Source organism: Cibotium barometz, chromosome 22 (assembly GCF_041138505.1).
Source record: "Cibotium barometz isolate CiBa-2024 chromosome 22, ASM4113850v1, whole genome shotgun sequence".
Lineage (NCBI taxonomy): Eukaryota > Viridiplantae > Streptophyta > Polypodiopsida > Cyatheales > Cibotiaceae > Cibotium > Cibotium barometz.
Window position 1 is genome coordinate 13,000,148 of NC_141067.1, and position 19,848 is coordinate 13,019,995.

General features: G+C 41.7%; 1 pseudogene; it reads left to right on the forward strand.

Annotated features, from left to right (window-relative positions):
* Window positions 1-14,933: 14,933 nt before the first annotated feature.
* LOC147626302 (eukaryotic initiation factor 4A-6 pseudogene) lies at window positions 14,934-15,743 on the forward strand (annotated as a pseudogene).
* Window positions 15,744-19,848: the final 4,105 nt, after the last annotated feature.

The window sequence follows — 19,848 nt, forward strand, 5'->3', positions numbered from 1 at the left end:
GCTCTCCAGCGCATGTAGCCCCTCTCCACGTAATCCTCCTCGCCAGCTTTTGGATCCTCTCGAAGAACTTCGCTGGCGGCCCTCCCAATTTCCACGTAGCTGGCCACCCCAGCTGGCTACGTTTTTTTCACTTTATTTTTATTTCATTTGGAAAATGGGCACTATAATATCTCCTTTCACACTAATGCCCATATCTCCATACCTTTTTCTGCCCATGCCCACATACCTCAAATGCAACCTTGAGTGCCCACTCATTTGGACACGCATACAACTCAAGTGGCCGAACAGTTGAGACCATCTCCAGCTACGTTCCGGACGAGCTTGCTTCCAGAATTTCAACGTTGTCTCTGTACATTCACTTCCATCAAAACCCATAGCCTGACTGCTGCATCCACGATGCCCATACTGAGTCAATGGGTGCTCCCACGACTTCACCACAACACGAACAACACTCATGTACACATGTACAAGTTGAGTCTGAGGTTCTCAAAAAACTACACACATATTTAGCAACCCCCTTTTTTCTGCTGGGACATTTATGTCCAGCAGCTGCACAATCAGAAACCACTTATCCCCTTGGATCAAACAAAAACCTCGGTGCATCTACCTTCCAATCCTTCAAGCATTCTCCTCCATCAAACAACCATTGGTACACCCTGCCATGATTCTCCGCTTTCAGCAACCCCCTTTGCTCTTTGTACATGGCCTCCTCACCAACTACTTTTGCACTTCCTCCTCCAGACCAGCTCACATAACCTTGTAATGGAGACCACCACTCCTCACCTCTACTCCCCTCTGATATATCTGACTGCCACTCATAATCATATACCGAGATAACACACATCTCATCATCAACTCTCATCTCATGGTCACCCAATTTGCCACCCACATCACTGGCTTCCAACCCTTCCTCTGGGCAATCTGCCAGACAACCAAACCGCTCATCCATATGCTGAGCATCCACACGTGGTGTGTTCAATATACACTCACTTCCTTTCAGCCCATCAACACCAAACACAGTAACCTCGTGCACTGCAGACTCATCATTGTCGCTTTCCTGCAGTTTCTCCAGCTTCAAGACTATTGGCGATCCTGCAAGATTCTCCACATCTTGCACAGGCATCCCTACCAAGTCTAAGCTCCCCAAACTCCCAGGCAAAGCATCTTGGTCCCCCTGACCAACAACAATAGCCTCACATGCATCCTCACCACTCACAACCACTTCATTCTCTTGGGCATGACAAGGAACACACACCTTATGATCAGCATCCGCACCTGCGAAATCTATCGCACCATCATCCAAAGGAGCATCCAGCTCACCATCAGTCACACCATCATTCCCCTCCTGCTGCACAACTGGCATGCAAGTATCTGTTTCCTTCTTCAAGGAAGCCATCTCCAACAGATCATCTAGTGCACTATCAAGTACACTGTCCAGCTCATCATCCACACTCTCACAACAGGCTGCAATATCCAACTCATCACTCAGATCATCCATACGGACCCCATCCATAGTACCTTCATTAGTAACACCTTGATCATCACACTCCACCTTGACTGGCTGAAGTACTAGCACCTGCAAGTCATTACTCTTTTCTGAATCAAAGAGATCATCCAAGTCATATCCATACTCAAACTCATCAGGCTTCTCAGCACTAGCATCACTCTCACAATCCACAGCACCATCAATACTTCCATCCTTCTCCTCCTCACCTTCTGAAGGCTCTTTAGGGCTGATTCCAGAAACCTCACCCTTCTCCATTCCCAACAGGCTAACCTGTCCCATATCCTGCTCTGCAAATGTGACCTCATGGGCTTCACAAACATGGGGCTGAATTGCATCCTTCACCTGCAAATAAGGGCCCATCACCTTATCACTCATTCCCATAGGCAATTGATATATACCACCATTAGCTTTGACTGGTCTCTCACATTGTGGACTCATATGACCCCACTCACCACAATTCCGGCATTGCACATCACATGGATACCCTCTCTCTCTTCCAATATCGGCTGAATTTCCTCCAGAACCAGATGATGCGTCAGTCTTCCTCCCCATATCACCTATGCCCCTTCCTCTTCCTGCAGACTCTACCCAGTTCATGCTTAAAGACTTCATGAGCTCCACTGCATCATGAACCTCCCTCTTCAAAGAATCCTCCTGTTTAGGAACAACAGCAGCTTTTCTTCCAGGATGCATACTCTCAATCTGTGGCACCTTCACAAACCTCTTCGGCTCTTCCTGCATTCCCATCTACCTCAGACACTTCACCTTCCACTCCTTCTCACGAGAAACTCTGACAGCCTCCTCAAAGCTATCCTGGTTCTTCAGCTCCACCTTCAAACGGATTGTTGGCTCCAGACCAGCCACAAATCGCTCCCTCTTTATCATCTGCGGGGGTACTTCAGGAATCAGAGCCTCACACCATAGACTCCACAGTCTACCAAACTCTATCAAATACTGATCCACATCCTGACCGTCCTTCTGCTGAATGTTACACAACTCTTTCCACACTTCATTCGGACTCTTCACATGGACAAACTGTGCCAAAAATGCAGCTCTGACTACACGGTACTCATGATCCTGTCGATGAACACTCCTGTGTGCAGTCACAAACATCTCTAACCATACTTTTGCATCACCCTGCAAGCAATAAGTCAAAATCCGAGAAAGGATCTCCGGGGTTGCCCTGTCTTTCATCAAGGCTGTAAATTCCATCTTCTCCAGAAACCTGGTTGCATTCTCCTGTGGCAATCCCCAATACTCCGGAAAATCCTGAGCCATTTCCAAAACCTTCTTCACACAGCCCTGTTCTCTTTCACAAACCAGAGGAAATCTGCTCCTCTGTGGAGGCACCAAAAAGTGATGGCACGGAAGCGGTAAAGCTGTCTACGCCCTTATAGCATGCCACACTTCCACACACGCATGCAAACACACCAGAACACCAGACCAGAGAGCATGAACAAGACTCATATTTCAAAACAGACCTTGACCTTTACAGAGGTGGATATCCCAAGATATCCCAGACACCAGCTTCACCAAGCACCCGCTCGCAATTAGCCTGCTCCAGCTCCTGGTCGATCCAAATCCCTTCGTTCCTTGCTTTTCTGCAAGCCGACCTTCTCGTTCTCTGCTCTGCACCTCAGCTGAAGGTCCCTCTGCTACACTTCGTACACTGCCAGTTCCCCGAGCATAGAACCAGTCACCCTTCTGACCTTATCACAAACCCAACAACCAGCCCAAGCTACACAACACCAAAGGCTCACCAAGCCTGCACCCCTCTGCACTTCGCCTGCCTGTAGAGCTGACTCCTCAGTCGCCTCAGCAATTCAGACTCTTCACTTGATAATCCAGGTGCCTTCAACTAGCACCAACACCAGCCTATGCTTATTCCCTTTACACCAGAACCAGTCATCTACGCTGGCTGTCTTCACACCTCTGCCCAGCAGCTTGCCTCCACACGGCAGCTCACACTCTCAACCACACAAAGTAACTCCTAAGCGGCTCCCACACGGCCCACATGCAGCTCACACCTTGCGCTTATCTGTTGCAACACCACACACAAAACTCACGGGTCTCCTCTCCTCGTGCTCTCCCAGCTGCGCCTAGCTGCACGTTGCCTGCAACCCGTCACACCAACCTTCAGACCAATCGACGTCTCCAGCACCTGCTCCTTTGGCGGATCCCAGAGCCTCCCCTTTAACACCCCTTAAACACTCGCGGGGCCTTTGTCCTCGTCGGCTCCCAGCCGAATCACCCCCCCCGGCTGCTCCAGCTACCCTGTTCCACGCTCCTCTCTCAGCGTCTGTGGCTGCAGCTAGCCACCAAAACCAGCGCCCCAGAGAGTCTCCCTTCCAATAACACGACCCCCTCTTCGCCTTCCAGCTGTGCTCTCCAGCGCCTGTAGCCCCTCTCCACGTAATCCTCCTCGCCAGCTTCTTCTGGATCCTCTCGAAGAACTTCGCTGGCGGCCCTCCCAATTTCCACGTAGCTGGCCACCAGCTGGCTACGTTTTTTTCACTTTATTTTTATTTCATTTGGAAAATGGCCACTATAATATCTCCTTTCACACTAATGCCCATATCTCCATACCTTTTTCTGCCCATGCCCACATACCTCAAATGCAACCTTGAGTGCCCACTCATTTGGACACGCATACAACTCAAGTGGCCGAACAGTTGAGACCATCTCCAGCTACGTTCCGGACGAGCTTGCTTCCAGAATTTCAACGTTGTCTCTGCACATTCACTTCCATCAAAACCCATAGCCTGACTGCTGCATCCACGATGCCCATACTGAGTCAATGGATGCTCCCACGACTTCACCACAACACGAACAACACTCATGTACACATGTACAAGTTGAGTCTGAGGTTCTCAAAAAACTACACACAACGTCCAGGTCCTTATGCACCGCGTCCAATGATCGTTTGAGCCGGCGATCTAGGAAACCCAGGTAAGGTATGAAGTCACCTATCATGGGGACTTGGAAAAGCTGCGTCGCTTTGTGCACCGTCTCTTTCATGTTGACGCCCAGGGCTATGTCTCTGACTTCGGAGAGCGTTTTTCCTAGCAGCATGCGGGACGCGACAGTCTCTGTGAGCGTGGCTATGGTATGGGTGAAGTCAATGGCGGCACCGGGGTTTCTTGCTTGATTGTGTTTAAGCTTTTGGATTAGCAGACTGATCTCTTGCTGCTGGAGGGGCTGAAATTCCTTGACCCTTCTGTTGGTGAAGAGCTGGAGACTGCAGAGCTTTCTGACGTGTCTCCACTGGGGGCCATATGGGGCCATGCCAATCCTCCCATTCCGACCAAACTCCAGGCGGCAGCTGGCTTCAGAAGGTGGGCGGCTTGCGAAGATCTTGTCATTGGCGCCTAGAAACTCTTTGGCCAGAGACGCATTTGAAACTACCACGGCATGCATGGATCCCAGGCGAAGGTAGAAGATGGGGCCATACCTCTCGCTTAGCTTTGCAAGAGTTCTGTGTGGGAGGTGCCCAAACAAATGCAGCAGATTCCCCACCACCGGCAAAGCCAAGGGCCCTGGCGGTAGCCTCCAGCTTCTCGCACAGAGGTAAGCTAACCACAACCCTACCAACGCTACCACAATCACCCCCCCCCCCCCACCGGGTTGCAGAAGCAGCTCCATTTCTTGCCTAGAATCACTCACACACATACAAACACCTCTCTACCGCCTTATATCAAAGATCAGCGAGTAAATTGAGCATTTTGCAAAGGGTAATGTTTTACATGTGCAACACGGACTTTTAGATAAGCGCCCAACTCTGAAGGGTTGAAATTTGCATCCTTGCCTTGGACTTCAAAATTATAGGCCACTTCTATCACTCACCCAGGGACTAATGGATAGTCCCACTTTGAAAAGAACGCCCACAAGGTTGAAATTTGCAACCTATGGATAGTCCCACTTTGAAAAGAATACCCACAAGGTTGAAATTTGCAACCTGCTAAGGACTTCCAAATTATAGGCCCCTATCACTCATTGACCTCAAAGCATATTATATCAAGGATAGTGAGAGTAGGTTAGAAAGATGTCAAAAAGAGGACATGACATTCAACGTATTCTCAAATGCCCATCCTTTCCTACATGTAGAGATTGCCATGCCTCTTATTGGACTCCTCCCACTTTGAAAATGGTGCTCAGTATGGTTGAAATTCACAAATCTACCTTGGACTTTAGGTATGGAGGCCTCATCACTCATAGACATTCAAAGACTTTCCTCCTTCCCACAATGACTTATATTAAAGATCAATGCGTTTTACAAGGTACTTTCCATGGTAGGACACAATATGGAAAGTTTTGGATGCCCATTGTTTACATGAGGTAGGGGTGACATTAGGGTAATAGGGCCCGAGTTGGGACATACAACAAGGGTCCTTACTTTGGGATCAGGTCGTGCAAATGGGACACTGTTGATATAACTTGAGTGGAGATAAGACAGTAATGAGATACACACATGTGTTGATACGAATCTAGAACACTTAACCTCAACTCGAGGTCATACGATTCCACCATGGCAAGGTAAGATCTTGCCTTCGTTCCTGTGTGGTGTTACGTTTTATTCCATTGAGTCTGACCTTGTTAGGATCCCCCCATTGCTAACTATCTTACGTGGCGCCAACAGATATACCTCGAGTCAAGGTACAAAATAATATGCACATGTACATCATATATTAAATCCAAATCATTGAATACCTCCAGTGAAGGTGCAAGTTGATCCTATCTGTTTATCCAAACCACAAGTCGAGGTCCACATACAAGATAGGCACAACATACTTGTTCATTGAAACTTGTCTGTTATACCTTGTTGAATACCTTGTGCCAAGGTCTACCTTTATTGTAAGAGTTAACTCTTTGCTGCCTCAAGTCAAGGTCTGAAAACATGACTTGCATACTCACTACAACACCTTGGGAGCATAGCAATGTTTTCTAGTAGTGTTTATTTTGTCGGGATGTTAGGGATTCCGCTCGCTACCCCGTGGGCGAATAGCACTGCCCAACATCAAAATTTCACTGCTAAGGAGCGCCTATCGCAACGAATTTACGTTGTTCAACAACGCTCATAGTAGTGCTTCTTCGCTGCTGAGCAATGCCTATAGCGGTAAAATTTCACTCTTATACTATGATTTCATTGTTGTGCAGTGAAAATAGCGGAACATATATGTCATATACCCACATAATTTAATGATTTATAGTTTTAAAAAAACATCCATTAGAACCCTTGGAGCTACTTTTTGAGAAAAAAAAAAGATAGCTAAAAACTTTTGAGAAGCGAAACAATGTTAAGATCATGAATCTATCCCATCTTGTAATAAATCTATATATGTTACTCATCAATGTCTATATCTAATGGAAGCTCAATGGAAAGATGGGATTCTGTATCAATATCAATATCACTATCATGATCTAATGGACCATTGTCATGATTGATAGGTGACTCATCATTTTCTTCAGATTGATGTTCCTCATGCTCTTGATCGGCCCTCTCCAAATGTTTTCTTCATCGTCTTCATCCAATGAGTTGATTTAAGGTAGTACTTGCACCTCATCGAGAGATTCAACCTTTGAGTGTGTATTTCCCAGCATAAAATTGCGAAGCCTCGAAGCAAGTATTCTTTGTGAATGTGTGGGAGAGGTAGGAGCTTGCTCTTGGACAGGTGGTCTGTCCATGCATTGAGGTTTAGGTTCTCCTGTCTGGAGGTTAGAAGTTTCTTATCTCGTACTAGGGTGGTCTTTGCTTTCGTTGGTGCAGTCAAAGATGAGCATCATTTTGACTCCACGCGGTATTGAATGATGGGTGCAACCTTATAAATAAGGGAGCTTTAGGGGAGTTCACATCCTCAAAAAGAGGGTTGTTTCGTAGCAATTTACTCGAGCATAGGTGCATGGAAATGTGGAATTGTTGTGAAGAATCCCCCTATGAAAAGTCCTTTTTTTTGTGGGAATGGTATGGCCGTACGCTTTGCTAATGGTACGAGCGTATGCTTTCTAAAGTTGAAAGGAACGGGCGTATGCTTATTAGAGGGTAGATGGCATGTATGTTTGCTTTCTGAAGGACACGAAAGTTGCTTCACAAAGGAATTTGCATGCAGTTTGAGATGGAGAAGGTACGGACATGGCAAATGAATGGTACAAGAGTGGTAAGACTACCACGGGTGTACGCTTCAGGTAGAACAACTATGCGGGCATTTGCTTTGGATAGGACAATTGGTACGGGCATGGCACAAGTGAAAAAGTCATACACTTTCTAACACCGGTGCAAAAGAGAATGGCATGGCGTGGCAAAACTTACACGATCCGGCAAACAGAATGAATGCTTTGGAACAAGCCTACCCTTTGGGAAAGAACGGCCATGGCAAATGTGGAACGGCTCTGGCACTGTCAGAATCAGAGATTTCTCAAGATTTTTGAGCAGATGGAATGGAGTTTAAGGCTATAGGTCTGATGCGACCTACTATATTCCTTGACAATTAAGTTGTACCAACTTTGTTGAATGAAATCGAATGCTCTTTATGCAATTATTCCATTTTTAATGTAAAATTCCACATTTAAGGATGAAGATATTTCCAAATTTGGTGAATGAGAATAGAACGGGCGTGGCAGAAGTGCCACGGCTATGGCCTGTAAAGAGAACCGCTATTCGCTTCTCAGAAATGCTTGCAGAATGTGATTTTCACTTGGTTTTTCCCTGAGATTCCTACTAATTCAGGTATCTTTCCACCAATTTTTTGTGTTTTTGATTCAATAGAGACCAAGAGGTGGTTTCAAGCTATCTATTTATTCCTATAATGCTTAATGAAACTTAAATAAGATTAGTTTGTTGATTAAGCTAAGGTGTAATTTTGATGAAAAAAGAACAAAAATCAAAGAGTTGCATGAATATCAAGGGCAATGTTTGAGCACTTACTTACTTCTCCCATGCTTGGTGAAGATCTCAATGCTCCAATGCTTGATCGACCTCCATTGCTCCATGGAATCAACATCAACAAACAAAACAAGCTCAAAATTAAGCAACCAACTCGTAGACTTCACTCCATCCAGACCAAATAATGACTCTAGCAAATGAACAAAGTGGAAGACCCTAAGTTAAATGCATTTACCAGAAACGGTGCCAAAGATGTTAAACCTAACATACTACCTTGCACACAAGAGAGAGAAAAAAGAGAAGAGACACAACATGCAAGGGTCGAGGCCAGAGAGTTGCAGTTCACCAACCCTAATGAGGGTTAACTCATCGTTGTAAAGCTGCTAGGGACTCAGTCCACCTCTACTTGTATCACCCAAGTAGGGATTCAATGGCTAGGTAAAGAGCAAGAAGGAGGGAGCTATGGAAATATCAACCTTCACCTCATGCCACATGCATACAAGAGGGACTTGGTAGAGAGCAAAGAGAGGGGAGAGAAGGTGAGAAGCTAGAGCATCACCATCCCTACAAGCACATACCAACAATCAAGCATGTAAGCACAACAAGCAAGCATACAACCACAAGCTCATGAGAGTGAGAGAGAGAGAGAGAAAGAGAGAGAGGGAAGACTCCAATGAGACTAATGAGATTTTTTCCTTTTCATATTTCAGTAAATTTCTTATATACAAGAGCTCATAGTTACAATGGCTGGCCGCCCATTTACAATTGGCAACCCAAAACTATTCTTCCTAGCTCTATGTATAACTATTCCTTTTATGACCCAGATATACAAAAGCCATAAGCTTGGTCATTCCATGTATCTTTTACATTAATCGCTTTGCATGGTTACAAAATATGAATACAGTTAGCATAGCCACACTTGAAAAGTAATGTTAGACTAGAGTGGTTAACATACTTATGACGGGCATTACACAAGCCGTAAGCTCGATCATCCCATGTCTCTTTTATATTAAGCACTTTGTGCGGTTACAAAGGATGAATACAATAAGTGTAGCCACGCTTGAAAAGCAATGTTAACCAGAGTGGTTAACATGCTTTAAAGACCAACATGCCATATTGCTTGGTAATTATTACCTTGTACGAAGGTGGTTTGATGGATTGGAGATTGCTAGTGATGTACGCCATAAAAAGGACAAATGTATCTTTAAAGTTCAATGGAGCTGAGTATATTTGGAGAGAAGGAGATATTTATGGGTCGTGGGTCTCCTCCAAACAAGCAAAGGGAAAGTATAGCAAGAAAAAGATTCTCCCTTTTTTTATTTCATGCTTTGATGTAGTCCTTTGAAGAACCCTCTCTTTTTGAAGGAGAATAATATGACAAAACTTGTGCACCATTTAAGGTGATTCAAGACTTTAAATCTTCTTACTTTCTTGTTTAGAAATGAATTATTGATTAGTTTTGAATATATATTATTTTTAATAGATGGATAGATTCATGTTAGAGACAAAGAGCTTTGCAGGATTGCAACATTATATCTCCAATGAGGTGGGTAACATTTAGCCCTCATCATGATGGTTTTTATTTGGAGATACTATTGTTATTTCCTATGTTGCCTTACATAAATTGTTAATGGTAGGACTCTTATAATGACGACACAATGGATGAAAACAATTACACATCATTTGTTGAGTTTCTAAAACATGGCACATCTAAAAGAGTGAGAGCAGTCAAGGATATTTGTGAAGTAGAAGAAAGAATGCATGTCATGTAAAATCAAGAAAAGGTTTGAATATTTCTCTATTTGAAATCTTAATGACACCTCAAGTTTTCTCATAAGCTTTTGGTATATTTATAGAAATCAATGCTTGAATTGGATGATAACACCAATGAAATTTCAAGAAAAATTCAAAGAAAACCAAACGATAAGAATTGTCAAAAAGAAAAATTTCAAAAAAGTCTATGTTTACTCTTGAATAAATAGCTTAGTATCCTTACATACTATCACTTACTTCTTTCTTAAGACATTGTTAATGCTTATTTTCTTGATTTTATAGATCAGTGAAAAGATGAGGATCCATATGCAACAAAAAAGTGTGCAAAGAGATGAAGATGCCAAAAGAAAACATTTTGAGGTATTCTTATAACTAAATCATGTTTTCTATCAATAACCAAGCTACTTTATCTTTATTTTAGTTTCAAGGTAATTTTGGTCTTTTTTTTCAATAAGGATTTAGAAGATATCGAGAGATCAAACATAGGGATCACTATCGCTCCAAGTGAGATATTTAGAGTGAGTGATATAGTATTAACGTAATGCATAATTAATCAAGTTACGAGTTTTCCTTTGCATAACTTATATACTTTGAGACTTAATATTTGGTATTATAGACCTACGTGCATGATATCTCAGAGGAGAACATGGAGACAATTATTTTGAAGTACTGTACTTCTCTCAATAGTACATATTTGGGTCTTCAGAAGATAAATAGTAGTTTTAGAAACTACTGCAAATACACTAAAAAGCTAGGGAGTGAAGTTATGATTATTGGGATTGTGAATTTGCTTATAGAAAATAGAAAAAATAGATTCAATTCACAATGTGATTGACTTAATTTGAAAGATGTCAAGATTTTGTCATGATATGTTAGTCAACTTAATTAACTACAATATCAAAACATTATAGCTTTTTTAGCTATCTTCAACTCTCATTTAGTATAGCCACCCCTTGCACCCACCCCTCTCCACACCCCCTCATTTGCCACTTTTCAGATAAGGCAATTTTCCTTAACTCTTTTTCCCTCTTGCTAGGAGGCAGTCTCCTTAACTCTTCTCCCCTCCCCCGTGAAGAGACTTACAGCAGCCTTCTCCCCGTTAGCAAAACGTTTTTGTGTTAAGGACATCTCACAATCCCCCCCCTCCTCCCTCCATTTTGCGTGGACTTTAGTAAGAGGTTTTTGCCTTAGAGAGGGTTCATGCACTGTGGTCTTTTGCTCATATGGTCAGCAAAACGATCTCAGAATTAAGATCTGATTGGAGTGTTTCGACCGCAACAGTGAGCCCTGCAAGACGATGTCCAAGATGGCCCCTTCCCAAAAATGTCAGAATATTACATCCTCGAGAGAAGTGCGCAACAACGAGATTAGAGAAGATGCTCCCGATGCGGCTCCAACCCTCCCTTTACAAGCTCCTGAAGGAAATGTGGCCAGGTTAGCTTGGTTATCTTTTAAAGAAGAGTTTTATATATATATATTAGTGTTAATAAATGTGTATCTTTTCCTTTTAAAATAATGACATAAAATTGTATAAAGTTACGAATTGAGTGATGCTGTATTCAATGAATTGCATTGAAATTGTTATCTTTAAAGAGTACAAGTTTTTCCTGGCTTCGACGCTAATTCCGTTCCATGCTTGTGTAGCCGGGTGGCATCGTTAGCAAAGCCCGGGAATGGCCCAAGGTATCCCTCATACCATTGGGAGAATAAGGTTCGCCAATTGAGGCAAGGGATTATGATGCTGTCTAGTTCTGAGGGCCCAAGCTAGTGCGGTGAATACGCCCACCCTAGTGTGCAGACATTCCTCTGAGGGGCGGGAGGATCGAGCAATGGAGCTTGAGAGGGCGACAGGCCGGCTTGAGTCCTCGCTAGCAGGGCTGACGATGAGGTGTATGGTCCCGTAGGGTTTTGCCCAACATGTAGAGGTTGGAAGGCCAAATTCTAGATCATCCTCGGCACTATAAAGGAAAAGAATAAGAGGGCCGGTTTGGCTTGTATGGAATTGATTCATGTATAAACTTTTTTTATATATCTTGTCTTTGGCATTAATGTATTGTGGAAAAAGACTATTTTAACAAACCTTGTGAGAAAAGGGCCTTAATTAAGGAACATGTTTATTTATGTCAAACAATGTGCTAGGATTAATTAGAAAACAAATTGATGCATGAGTAGGGTGGAAAGTGGGAGGATGGAATGCCCCGACGGCACCATCCTACGGACGGCGGGTGGACCTGATTAGTTGGGTAGCTTTCCAACAGATTAAGTGAAAGCCCTACGCTAGATAAATAGGTTCTTGGGTAACTCTATTCTTGAAGACTAGGCCAGCGCGGCTGTGCCTTGCATGGATGAGGAAAAAAGCGTTGCCTCTAGAAATCAAGTCTAGTAGTTGCCCAGAATATGATCAATTACCCTATGGGTGATTTGATTTTTAGAAGATCACGCTCCTCCTACGGGATAGGACTAGGTCTTACCTATGAATCGTATCCTTGAATATCTACATGGTCAACGTGTCGATAAATAGGAGATTTTCTCTTTCCCCTATTTTAGAAGGGGGGAACCTTAAAATCTAAAAGAGTGAGAGTGGTCAAGGATACTTGTGAAGTAGAAGAAAGAATGCATGTCATGTAAAATCAAGAAAAGGTTTGAATATTTCTCTATTTGAAATCTTAATGACACCTCAAGTTTTCTCATAAGCTTTTGGTATATTTATAGAAATCAATGCTTGAATTGGATGATAACACCAATGAAATTTCAAGAAAAATTCAAAGAAAACCAAATGATAAGGATTGTCAAATAGAAAAATTTCAAAAAAGTCTATGTTTACTCTTGAATAAATAGCTTAGTATCCTTACATACTATCACTTACTTCTTTCATATGACATTCTTAATGCTTATTTTCTTGATTTTATAGATCAGTGAAAAGATGACGATCCATATGCAACAAAAAAGTGTGCAAAGAGATGAAGATGCGAAAAGAAAACATTTTGAGGTATTCTTATAACTAAATCATGTTTTCTATCATTAACCAAGCTACTTTATCTCTATTTTAGTTTCAAGGTAATTTTGGTCTTTTTTTTCAATAAGGATTTGGAAGATATCGAGAGATCAAACATAGGGATCACTATCGCTCCAAGTGAGATATTTAGAGTGAGTGATATACTATTAATGTAACGCATAATTAATCAAGGTATGAGTTTTCCTTTGCATAACTTATATACTTTGAGACTTAATATTTGGTATTATAGACCTAGGTGCATGATATCTCAGAGGAGAACATGGAGACAATTCTTTTGAAGTACTGTACTTCTCTCAAGAGTACATATTTAGGTCTTCAGAAGATAAATAGTAGTTTTAGAAACTACTGCAAATACACTAAAAAGCTAGGGAGTGAAGTTATGATTATTGGGATTGTGAATTCGCTTATAGAAAATAGAAAAAATAGATTCAATTCACAATGTAATTCACTTAATTTGGAAGATGCCAAGATTTTATCATGATATGTTAGTCAACTTAATTAACTACAATATCAAAACATTCTAGCTTTTTTAGCTATCTTCAACTCTCATTTATGTATGAAGATTTCAAGTTTTTGATTTGAAGTTTTTAAAGTAATTTAAAACTTACCATTACTTTGTTTAAAAAAAAGTTTGTCTTTGATCTTATATTAATAGTTCATACTATATTTAAGTACTAAAAATTTGAGTTAATGCATAGTATAGTGTGATAGAAATTATAGAGAAAAAATAAACTATTTCTTTATGTAAAATTTAAAGTTTAAAATATACTCGTAGACTATTTGAAAGCTTTGAAATATAGAACATTTTGCTTAGTAGCTTTTACCTGTGTTGATATATTACCTATATAAACAAAAATACCTATATTAATTGAGTATTTAAATATTTATTATATATAAAAAAAGGTGTATTCAGTAGATAATTTCCTAGATGTAAATAGGCATATGTAGGAAAAGTGCAAAATAGAGAAAATACAACACTAACTCGATAATTTGTAACTAGGAAATGTAAAAGATTTTCACTATATAGAAAACATTACCTATATTGGGCACATTTTCTATATAGAGAAAATTACGAAATTTTCACTATATTGGAAAAATTATCTATATTGGGTATGTAATGAGGATTACCTATGTTGAATCCATATTTCCTAATTAAGCTATCTAGTAAGTGTTCCATATTTTCTCTTGTTTGCACTTTTCCTAGATATGTTCAATTCTACCAAGGAACATATCTACCGAAAACCTTTTTTTTTCCAGTGTAGAGAATAATAAAAAGCTCCTTATGCTAGTTGGAGCAAGAGTACTCCACACTTGGCACCACTCAGGTGGCGGAGAAACATGACAAGGTCATTCAAAAACCACTCGAGCTCCCTCATGATGACGGTAATCTCTCATAGAAAGCGCCTCAGTTTACGAACAGAATAGGTCATCAATTCTGATGCAATTTCCAAGAGTCACAAATGGTTTAGAATCCCTCTATGAATGGCTAAAGGTGCACATAATTTTGTACCGTGCCTTGACAACCTGGCACAAGAGGGGATGCATGCATGCATGTGTCAGTGGTACAAGTGTAAGAGAGAGGCCATTTGGATCCTTCTAAGCAAGGTACGTGTGCTAGTCGTCGAGGCTGGGTCTACGACATGCTTGATTAACATCATTGGACCTCTGATTACATAAACATTTTTTATCTTAATGAAGCCAAGGAGTCGAGGATTCAAGGACCGGACCTATGCTATCTTTCACCACCTACTCCCACTACAATGCTGGCCCCCAAAGGTTTGAGAAACTTCCTGAACAAACATGTGAGACTTCTTGTCAATCAAGAGGGATGAGCTGACATTGGAAGGTATCACGCAGCCTAGGTGGATATGAGTATAGAGGATTGGAAGATTGATACCTTGTGTGATCTTTATGAAACCCTTTCAATCACCCAAAGCATGATGTTTGTCAACACACTAGGAGGAAGGTGGATTGGCGCACTGACAAAATGCGAGCAAGAGAACACACGGTCTCTACACCTGCACATGGAGACATTGATCAAAACACACTAGGAGGAAGGTCGATTGGCTCACTGACCACACGTTCTCTACATCACATGGAGATATTGATCAAAACACACGGTCTCTAGAGTCTACAGCACATGGAGACATGGATCAAAACACACCAGACATCATTATGCAGCAGTTCATATTTGTATCTTCTTGAGTCCTCCATTACCGTATCAGTCTTTTGGCACGAGGAATTGGTGTGTAGTAGCAACAAGTGTCTCTTGTTATCAAATCTACCCACTCAACCTGAGAGATATTCGCATCATATCGGGCGGGGTGGAAGCTTTGGTAGAAAGGCTGTCAATGTGGCTATAAATTTTGTCACAAATGACGATGAAAGGCTACTACAAGGCATTCGGAGGTTTTAGACTCTTGTTGTTGAAGAGCTTCCGTGCAGCGGATGGTAAGATGTCTTCACCTCTTTTGAGGCTGCTACAAGGCATTTAGAGGTTTTACAATGTTGTTGTTTAAGAGATGCCCTCCAATTTACAGACCTTCTCTAAAGCCCGTTATGGGATATAAAGCTATCTTCACCTATTTTGACATCTTCTTGGATGGATAGTAATTTGACCATATCATTTCAGCTTTTTTTGAGATCTTGTATTGCAATTTGATCATACCATTTCACTTGATTACTAAACAAAAAACTTGCTATAACTCTAAGGTCCCTCCTTGGCATTTTAGCTTTTTTTGAGATCTTGTATTGCAATTTGATCATACCATTTCACTTGATTACCAAACAAAAAACTTGCTATAACTCTAAGGTCCCTCCTTGGAGTCATGTTGTTGGGTGCCATAGGCCCCATTTCTCTCTCCCACCAAGGATGGTGTAAAGTGTGGCCGAAACACATTGTTGGACTATTCAAAGTCATGGTATAAATGCTTGCTTGCTTTGTTTGTCAAAGGAAGAGAGTGGGGTAGGGAGGGTGGGAGTGGTTGATTAGATCCTTGAGTAATAGAGCTTGAGAGCTTGAGAGAAAGATAGATTTATTCTTAACCCTGAGAGAGCAAGAGAAGAGAGGTTGGACTTTCCAGCTTCACACTAGCCACCTCGCAACTAGAACACCACACGCACCCCCATAACAAAGACCTAGAGGAGCAAGCTACCAATAAAGCCACCAACCCCTTTATAAGCCAGCCACAACACTGTCACACCAACCCACAAAGTCGGTGCAACCAAAAGCAACCAGCTAGTACAAAAACACCCAATGCTAGCAACAAGGAAAATGCACTACCACAAAACAAGAAGCCACTATCTAAAAGAAGATCGCATATGGCCATCTTTTAGCAACAAGCGGTATTCAATGCAACTCTGTCATCCAGGCACTTCTCGACAATTGAACACCATATTGGGGAATATGGGAATTTCTCACAAGTTTGGGACACGTGGTCAAAAGTTTGGATTAACCATAACTTGAACACCACTAATCCAAAATGAGCGCTTTATAGCTCTTTAGATTCCATTTTTCAAGCGCTTTCCAATGATAGGTCATATGATAGGGTTTTGAGAAACTTACAAACATGTTATCCATGTCCCCTTTTTTAAGTATTCAAAAATGGAAATTGGAAAATTCCCAAATTCACTAATATGGTATTATTTGGTAAGTTTAGGTAAACTCTTCACCCTCCTTTTATTTCTTATTTGTGATCCCCATCACTAAGTGAGTAGAGTGATCCCAACATAGAGTAGAGCTAGTATAGGTGGGATTGTTTGGAGATACATCACTAAGATAGTCCAATTGCCAAACCACTTTCATAAGTGTCACACAAAGTCCTACTAAGGCTAAACCCAAACATGCTATCACTTATAATAACCAAGCCCTGGAAAGTTTTGGGTGTGTTGTATTCTTCCGCCTTCACTCGCATCCTTTTGCCATCGGCACTTTGAAACTTTGACCTACATAGTCCCATTAGGAGAAATATGGACTCTCTTTTTTGCCCCTTAAGGAGTGAATAAACAAATATAGGCCTAACCAATGAGAGAGCTGGGATTCCAGTTCCAGATTCATGTAACATGAATCTTTTAGCCACATCTTGGCCCAAATCTTCCCTCAACAATAAAATAAGGGGAAATGTGGTGAATACAATGCTGTCACTTCTTGAAGGTTTGTGACTTGAATTTTTATTTTTTTTTAATGTTTGACTTTTCATATCTCCCCTTTTCAGTTTTCCCCTCTTTCTTAGGTGGAACTCAAATTTATCATATCTCTTTCCCCACTTCTTCTTTCCTGATGAAATTTTATAGCCTCATTGTTGCTTGCCCTATCTGTAACCTTGTGAAATTTCATTTCATCTACACAATTACAGCGTGAGTTTCACATGTTTTATGAGAGCAAAGCTTGTTCTACCAAAGCCCTGAGATTTTCTTCACAAAACTTGTGAGATCCCTGTTCCCCACTGATCAACGGATTCGGGGTACTAGCAGCAGAAGTAGCACATCATGCGTGGGTAGGGATCTCACACTCGGGGCCTCGCCCACGGATATCCGGACAAGAGACTAATCCGTCGGTTTGTCCAAAACCGAAACTGGAAAAACTTCCTTTACTCGGAAAGCATGGGCGATTCCACCAGGATAACTCTTTACTCTAACGTAGTCAAGATCATTACGGATCAACTGATCTGACTGCACCTTTAACGGTACTTGGTCAAATCAAGGAAGAAACTTGCACTTGGATCATTGGGATCAACGCTTTTTTCCCCATCAAGAGGCACAGCCGTTGATTCCTATCCATAGAACAATTTCTAACCGGGATTTACTTTATCTATCGTAAAAACAAAAGTTGAGTCTCGATTTATGGATCCATCAGTCCAGCCTAACCCCATCCGATCCCATGGGTTAGCCAACCGCCCAACCACTGTAGTGATGGGATCCAATTTGGAATTTGGTTAGGTTTTGTCCCGGGTACCAAGGAAAAGAGTCCCAAGGCCCCCTAGCCGGAAGTTCATGCAAACATAAAACTAGCCACACCACTTACACACCCAATATGAAATTTGCCTTTTTCTTATCATCAGCTAACTTTAAAACAATCCTTTAATGAAACCATAGTACCACTGATCATGATCTTCCAATTTATCCGGTTGATTCATAATTTCCAATCATTCCTTCATCAGAGTATCTATGGCATCATTGGCAACTAGAACGCTCACCACCTGTCCACACAGGGGCCTTTTCAATAGTTCCTAGCCCATAATACTTGGCAATATAATCACTTATAAAAATCAAGATGGACTCTCGTTGAAGATCAGCAAGATCAACCAACAGATCCATATAAAGAGCCATGGACTCATCCATTGAAGACCAGCAAGGTCAATCAACCAGATCCATGCCCGGTTTCACAAAACAACTCTTACTCCTTGTTCCAATATCTTCCACGACGCACGTGTGGGTATCTTCGGCGACCCAGAGCCCGAGCACCGTATGGTCAGCACCCTCTAGGATCCTTCGCAGGTGACCTAGCGCTTCACTCATAGGCCGCTTCCTTGGTCCCTCATCCACCGTACCGGAAGCTCACCATTTAAATCGAACCGAGGCTGGTCAAGACCTCGGTCGACCTTGCTACGCGAGACGTCCTCCATTGACTCTCCGTCTCAGCAGTTGCAACTTTAACAGTTAGGTCTTCATGACCTTAATCCATAAGACGGTCAAAATGCTTCCCCAGCATTCTTGACATAAAACAGTCATTTACAAACAGTCACAAAATACAGTTTCTAAATCGAACTCTCGTCTTTCCACATTATCCCTCCTTAGTCTACATTACTTATTCCACATTCCATTCAATGTGTACTCATTCTCATCCATTTCCTCATATCGACGACACATTAATTCACATACACATTCACCTTCACATCCATACATCCACATTTACATGTATACATCCATTTTCACATCCTCATTTATACGTCCACATCCCATATCCACATTCATACATACACATCCATATCCACATCCAACATCCACATCCACATCCACATTCACATTCACATCCACATTCACATCCTCATTTATACATCCACATCCACATCCACATTCACATCCATACATCCACATCTACATGCATACCTCCATTTTCACATCCTCATTTATACATCCACATCCCTTATCTACATTCATACATACACATCCATATCCACATCCATACATCCACATCCACATCCACATTCATATTCACATCCATATATCCACATCTACATGCATACATCCATTATCACGTCCTCATTCATACATCCACATCCACATACATACATCCACATCCACATTCTCATTCACATCTATACATCCACATCTACATCCACATACATACATACATCCACATCCACATTTCCATTCACATCTATACATCCACATTCATATACATCCACATCCACATTCCCATTCACATCATACATCCACATCTACATCCACATACATACATACATCCATATCCACATTCCCATTCACATCTATACATCCACATCTACATCCACATCTACATCCACATTCACATCCACATTCCCATTCACATCTATACATCCACATCTACATCCACATACATACATACATCCATATCCACATTCCCATTCACATCTATACATCCACATCTACATCCACATCTACATCCACATTCACATCCACATTCCCATTCACATC